The following is a 7651-nucleotide window of genomic DNA, read 5'->3' as shown; positions in this document are numbered from 1 at the left end:
GTGTCCCCCCCCCCCCCCCCCCATCAGCTGGATTTCCCCCTTGCTGGGGTGTTCAGGCCCGGGGGGGGGCCCTGTGCCTTAGGAACACCCCAACTCCCGCTCGCATGCTCAGCTGTCGGCCTCTCCGGCACGTGCTGTCGGGACCGGTCAAGCAGCTGGAGGATAATCCCGACCCTGCAGCGGCAAGACCCGGGGTCAGGCAGGCAGTGCTACACCCCATGGGGTTCCCCTGTCCACCCACTGTGGGGATGTCCTGCACCCAATGAGCTGACGGAGCTGGACCGCAGCTGGGGGAGATGAGAGCCAGGAGGATGAGGAAGGGCTGGGAGGGGTGAGGAAGGCTGGTGGGTTTTGGTGTAGGGAACAGAAATGGGTTAGGTCTTTTTGGGGTGCTCCCCACACCCCATCACGGGGGTCAAGCTCCTTCCAGCCCATCTCAATCACTGAGCAAATGCAACGCCTGGCTGCCTGCGAGGAAAAATGCCTTGAAATGTAAATTTTCAGAGCTCTGAGGTTGTGACCGAGGATAACCCGCCCCCTTCCTTGGCCGGGTCACCCGAGGGTCCCAGTCCAGTGTGTTTGGGGGGCCGGGGGGCGGGCCCGAGGCTGCCCGCTTCTTGCCGGGAGGGATGCAGAAACCATCAGCCCCCTCCAGCCGCAGCAGCCGTGCAGTGCGGCCGACGGGAGAGGGCACCAGCAGCCCGGTTATCTGCACGCCGAGTCCAGATTTGGGGCTGCACACCCCAAGTCAGAGGCCAAAAGCATCTCAGACCACTTTGAACCCCTCTTTTTTTTTGGGAGGGTGGGAGAAAACCCCACCATCTCCCTATGCAGGATCCGGGGTGCAGACCCAGCCCTTTGCCTGGGGGCTGAGAGGGGGGATCAGGACCTGGAAGCCCTCGAGATGACCCCCTCACATCCGGCACTGAGTCCCTATCAGGGATGAGCCCAGCTATTCACTTCCCACCCCCTGGGGAGAAAATCTCGAGGTTTGTTTTTTCCCGCGGCGTAATGACCCCAGCAGGTGCTTTTCCTGCCCGAGGGCTGAAAATAGCTCCCAGGGTTTGGCTTCCTTCAGTTCCTGCCCCCCTCCCAGGCCCCCTGTTCATCTTTTGGGCCAAAACATCCCAGTCCGGGGAGGGAAGGCTCTGGGGAAGCGGGGGGACTTCCCGGAAACCCTTTCCTTCGCATTTTTGTGCTCGGCTGGAGGTGAAATCGTCCTGGGGAAGGAATTTTTGGCCTCAGCTCTAGCAGCCACGCTTGCCCTCAGGTCTCTCTTGGGGAGCAGCTCAGCTTTCATCCCACCAGGAGGGACAGGAATGTGCTTTGAGGAGTTTTCCCCCCCCTTTATATTTCTGCTGCAGGAGCTGTGTCCTCTGTCCCTCACAGGATGCTCTTGCCCAGTGCCTGTGTCACATCTGGTCCCTTTGGCCCCATGGATTTAATTGCTTTTGGGGAGTGAAATGGCTGGGGGGAGCCGAACCCCTCGGCCACGGGCGTTTGTGCTGGGCTCTGCCTTATCAAGAGCATTTATTTAGGGAGTTGAAACTGGGAGCCCCAGTTGCCCCTGGGGCTGGGCAGGTCCCTTGTCCCCAGGAGGGGACCCTGAAGTGCACCTGGGGCCGTATCTGGATTTTCTTTCCCAGTGCCTCTTCAGTGGCTGTGCTGGGTCCCAGCTCCCCTTTTTAAAGCCAGGGGATACGCGGAGGTGCAGCATCCCAGCTCCTGGCCCCCTGCCATATTTTGGGAAGGCCGAGCAGGCGTGAGATGGGGTTTCACCCTCTTTCATCCCTGCAGGAAAACACAAGGGACGGGGACACAGCGGGGGAGCTTCCTTTTCCTGCTCCAGCCCCACTTCTCCACCCTGGATGGAGGAGACGGACACGGATGGCAAACACCACTTCAGCCACGGCTTTTCATGGGAAAGGGCTGCTTCCAGGGGAGAGAGGAAAATTGGGGTTACACACCCAGATGCCTTCACAACGCCTGTCTGAGGTCTCTGCCCTTCAGCCCGCTGCTCTCCCGGCCCATCCCTCCTCTCAGCCTTTCCCAGCAAGGTGATGTCTGCATCCCCCCCCTCACCCCTTCTCTGCCCCCTCGGAGCTAGGAGAGCACCCAGGGGCTCTCAGCACCCCAAAAGCTACAGCCAGCCAGCTGACTTCTGCAGCACTGAACCTCCACTGATGCGTCCCCACTTCTCTATCACCTCCGAGTCCCGGAGCCACACAGCATCCTACAGTGGCAGCAGGTCCATCGCTGCGCCAAGTCACCTCCTCCCAGGGCACAAATTCAGCTGGGGGCTTCTCACCATGAGGCTGGGTGAGCCCCAAGCTGGGTCCTGCACCCCAAATCCTCCCCACCCATGGGAGCAAGGGGAGGAAAGGCAGGAGAAGCAGCCTCCATGTCTGTCGAGGCTGATACGCTCCGAGCTCGTGGCAGGGGACTTCTGGTCGCGCGTCCCCGAGGAAGGCAGCCAGCTGTGGGAACGTTGCCGCCGACCATCTCGAGGTTGCTCTGTGCAATGCAAAATGTCACATGTCCCACTGCAGCGTCACCGTCCCAGAGAAGCCATTCCCCAGAGACCAGGGCTGGGAGGCTGTTTTCGCCGGCACTCAGACGGTTTGGGTAATGTTTGTGCTGCTCTGGGGCCAGGGGGAAAGGATCCCAGCTGGAAGAGGAGAAGAAGAACAGGTCAGGAGGCGGATCCCATCCGCTGATAAGGAATTTTCCACATCTTCAATAGGAATCTGTAGGTTTAGGCACGTGGGAAGGGTTTAAACAGCTTTTCCTGCAATATAGAGGACCTGCCCAGTGAATTTCTGTCCTGACTTAGTTTCTGGAAATAAAATATTCTTGGATTGGTTGGAAGAAAATAATTTAGGCAGCAGCAGGGCGCAGGGCTCAGAGGTTGCAGGAGTCAGATGGAAGAAGAGCTTTTGTGTTGGAGGGTGGCGATGCGGTTACAGTCTGTAAGTATCTGAGTGGGGAAAAAATCCCTGTGACGGAAATCGAGAGCTGCCCAGCCAGCTGAAAAAGATGCAGTAAGTGACAGCTGGAAGCTAAAAGTGGAGAATTTTAAAATAGAAATACGGAACATATTTCTAAAGCGAGAAATACAAACTTTGGGAGCAGCAGCCGTGGGGATGTGGCTTTCCCTTACGCCCCACACGAGGGGGCACCTCTCCATCCTCACCCTGGATGCACCAAATCAGCTCATCCTGGTCTTCCTCGGCTGCTTCCCTCTGCTACTGTCACTCCTTCACTCCCTGTTTTCTCCTTCACCCCAAATCCTCATCTTCCACAACCCCTATGGAGCATAGGGGGGTAAGAGCCCATGTCCCCGGGCCACCGCAGCCCCAGGTCTGGGGCTGGCCCTGGGGTCTTCCAGGTGCAGCACCCACTCAGCTCTTCATCCCCTTCCCCATATTTCCCCAAAGATCAATCAGAAAATTATTATACCATCTCAGAGATCCATCAAGGGAAGAGGTTCCCCTCATTCATCTCTTATAGCAAACCAGGACTCACAGAAGCCACATTTTTCCTTTTACATTTTCCTTTTACATTTTCCTCCTTTTTTTTTTTTTTTTTTTTTTTTTTTTTTTTTTTTTTTTTTTTTTTTTTTCCTTTCCTGGGAAGTTGCTGTTTCGCAGAGTCTTTGCCCCAGAAAGATCTGTCATCACTGCTGCATGCTTCAGAGCACTTACACCACCAGCATCCCTCCCTCCTCCCTCCCCATGGGCATGGCTCAGTGCCCGCAGGGCTGGAGGTGGCAAGCACCGTCCTGCCTTTCCATGGGCCATTTCAAATAAAAAGAGGCTAAAAAAGCGCTGGGCTTGTTTAAGGGGTGGCCGTGGAGTGGGCACAAAGGGTTTTAACTGTCCTGTAAACTGATTTGCAGGGATGGAAAGGTTTAACCCCCTCCTGCGCCACCAAGCCTGCTGGAAGCGGTGGGCAGGAATAGCTCTTGGCCGGCAGCCTGGCTCGATAGCACTCCCGGGGCTCCCTTGGGATTAAAATAAACCCAGCGTGTGGTGAGGAAGATCCAGTGGCGAGGAGGCAAAGAGCCTGGATTGGGACGCAGGGGCGGATGCCAACACCCCACTCCACTGCAGTCCCGGGCACGGTGCAGAGCCGGCGAGCAGAGCAAACCTCTGCTCTACCTCACTGCCGTGCCAAGGATGGTGCTGGTGGAGAGCTCGCTGGGTTTTGGACATATTTTCTCTTCCATCGAGTGATGTCTCAGCAGTTCCTCCCTACCAGGGAAGAGCAAAAGCCCATTAGCATCCTGCTGTGCCAAGGCACACGGCTTGGCTGCGACCCAGCTGCCTGCAGGCAACATCTGGCTGGCATCTGGCAGGGCACCAAGTGGGGCTTGACCCCTTCGGCCACTGCGTGGGAGCCCACAGCCTCATGAACATGGCATCTACCCAGGGCGGAGGGGAGCCGGGGCACGTCCTCGTGCCGGCACCCACTTGCTGAGTGACCAGACACCACCCGTGACTCAGTTCCTCCCTCGGTGCGTGGGCAGCGCTGCCAACCCACGTTAAAACCTGCTCTGGGCAGCAGGGCTGAGATGTGCTTGGTGGAAAGGGTCAGTCCATGGGGAAGAAGCCGTTCCTCTGTCTGCCCTCCGGGATTTGCTTGTTTAAATTATCTCCTGGGAATTCTTTCTACGCTGTGTCATTGCTGCTGAGTATCTGCTACAAAGCCCAGATGGGGATGCATCACCCTGCAAAAGCATGGTGCTCCTTGCTGCCCAAACCGCTTCAGAAGGGTCATGTATCCCGTTAAACAGGAGAGAAACCGGGCACAAGTCATGGAGCAGCCCTGTATCCCAAGTGAAGTCCTGCCAGGGCTCTGGGTCACCCGGCGCACACGGACCAGTGGTCCCAGGGCTGGCGCTATGGGGCAAGCATCACTCCGCAGCATCTCAGCGCAGCGGAGGCGTCCTTGGAAAAGCTCTGGGTTTTCCCTTTTTTTGTTCCTTCTTTTTTTACCTTGTGCCATCTTGTCTGGACCCACTGGACCGTGGCATTCAGGGGGTCACTCGTCCTAATTAATATCTTGCAGAGACGTCAGCCCTCCAAGCACACAGCCCTGCGCTGCTGGCACCAGCCATGCTCCTAATTAACTTTCCTAATTAAGAGGCCCCTTTCCGTGACCAGAAGGGCTGTGGGATGGTTCCTGTGATGGAAGAAGTGGAGAAACCCTCAACTTCTCCTGCCCTGAGCACCCGGGATGGCAGCATGGAGCTGCTCTTCATGTAGGTAAACTGAGGCAGGAGGGAGAAAACTCAAACCCCCAAGAAAAGCCAAAGAGACGGGTGGAAATGAGCTACCCACACCCTGACTTGCCTCCTTGGAAAAGCATTTCTTGGCTGCTGCCGAGCCCTGAGGGTGTTCAGTCGGGGTTTGGTCTCATCAGCCAGGCAGGCTGGCTCAGCCGGCCCCGACATGCCAAACCCTCCGGTGCATCAGGCTGGCACAGAGCCAGACACGAACCGTTCCCTCCTGCAGTGGCTCAGGTTTGGTCCTGTCCCAATCTCACGGGAAGCGGCAAGGTGGAAAAGCTGGTGCAGGAATATTGAAGTCATGCCGTGTCCCCTCTTTGCGCTCCTTCACCCCATCTCTCCCGCCGCGCCGGGGATGGCAGCAGGTATTTGCCTGTAGCAGCATCATCCAACACTTCTTTGGGATCATCACAACCTGTTGCACCTCTCAGGCCATTTTCTCCTTCCAAACCCCAGCAAGAGCCTGGAAGACCTGAATAACCTTCTGGGTGCCTGATGTTCACCAGAAAATTACCTTTCATGGGTTTTTAAGGCATCTTCAACACTCACCCGACACAAGCCCTAGCCTGGTGTCTGGGAGGGTGAGCAGATGATGCCATGTCCATCAGGAACAGGCTCTGTGCCACCACCTCCAACAACCAGCAACAGCATTTGCTCCTTCAATCTTTCCAGCCTTTGCCAAAGCCCTGGGACAGTTTGCTTGGGCTGGTGGGAGAGCTCCTACCCCGCTTTGGCAGACTCCCAGCCGGGCAGCTCATTTTTGGCATAACATGGGTTTTTTTAGGGGTGCTGCTAACATTAAGTATGCTGGGGCATGAGTCCAGGGAGGGAGAACAAACTGCAAATCCACTAAGGAAAAGGAGTGGTTTTTAATCTCTGTGTTTGGGAGATTTGCATACAATTAGGCCAGGACCTGCCCGCGTTTGCTTCCGCATTGCACTCCCCTGATGAACCTGCCGGTTTTCCTGCTCTGCTCCCAGCCAGAGGTTGATTGCAAGGACACTCGCCCTGCAAAGCTGGTGGGCGAGGGGTTTCAGGGAGCTCTGGGGATGCCCTTTCCACTCCCGGTACCCTGTCCTGAGCGTACCCACCCCACACGTTGCCTCTGGCTTTAGGGCTTCAGCCCTATAGCAGGGTAACAACTTCCTTCCTGCGGTGGAGGATGTGTGAGGAGATGCACTGTGAGATGCTCTAGGATGTGTGAGGAGATGCACTGTGAGATGCACATGTGAGATGCAAACGCCCCCCATAAATAGCACGGTGTTTACGTGAGCCCGCCATCCTCGGTTTATTTTCCTCTCTGCAGAGCAAATAGATCGTTCAAATCCAAGTAAGCTCCCCTTGCCCTGCTGCTGGCACAGTCTAATGGCCGGAGGTGGCACATTGCCACAGTCCCTGGACGGCCCTCGGATCTTCGAACCCCCAGCCCTATGCTGGCCACTTGGCCAAGGAGGTGAGAGGGAAGCCCGTGGGCCACCAGCTGATGGAGAAGTCCAGCACTGGGTTTGTGATGGTCCCACAGCTGTTCCCATCCCTGCCTTGGGGTGTGCAGGCTCTGATGGAGGAGAGGGTTGGGGGTCAGCCCCAAGGGGCAGATCCAGGTGTTGGGACATCTCTCACTGAGGCAGAGCTGAGCAGGAGGGGACAACTCCAGCCCCAAGTCTCACCAGAGAAGGGAGAAAGGATGGGGAGAGGTGCAGGTGGGGTTTGGGAGAGTCCCCTTGCCCCAAATCTGAGGTTGTAGCTGGTCCTGGTCCCTGCAGCACTTGGATAAACCAGCCCCGCTCCTGGGGAGCGACGTATGCAGGATGAGCCTTGCAGGTGCCTGGTCCACACCTGGGGGGGCGTTCCTGGAGAGCTTGGCTGGTTCAGCTCCATCAGTCAGATCGAGCCCCCAGCCCCATTGCCTCTGCGCTACCCAGCCCAGGTAGGGGAAATTTTGGGGGTGGCCATTTTTCCCCAAACTTCTCCTAGGACCTTAAATAGCGTCCAGTCCAGCCTCACCTCCAGTTTGGGGCCCCTATTCCTCCACACGCCTTATCTGGAAAGACCCTCCGCCTGCCCCAGCAGCTCTGTTTTCCACTGACACAGCCCCCTGCGCAGGGGATGCTGCCAGCCCTGTGCCTTCCCCCCTCCCCAGCATATATGGGGTGCAGCCACCCCCAGCACCCAGGGGTGCCGTTCAGTGGATGAAGGGTGCTTTGGGGCTCACCCCCAACCCACCCCAGCAGTGATTTTGGGTGAGCCATTGTCTGCCAGAGCCCGGGCGAGCACCCCAGCTCTTTGGGCTGGCTCGGGTCTGACTTTGGGGTGCCGGCCCCGTCCCGGGCCAGAACCCAGAGCAGCGGCTGCTCGGTGCCC

Source organism: Aptenodytes forsteri, unplaced genomic scaffold, assembly GCF_000699145.1.
Source record: "Aptenodytes forsteri isolate BGI_AS27 unplaced genomic scaffold, ASM69914v1 Scaffold213, whole genome shotgun sequence".
In the NCBI taxonomy this organism is placed as follows: Eukaryota; Metazoa; Chordata; class Aves; order Sphenisciformes; family Spheniscidae; genus Aptenodytes; species Aptenodytes forsteri.
Note: the sequence above shows the minus strand (reverse complement) of the source record.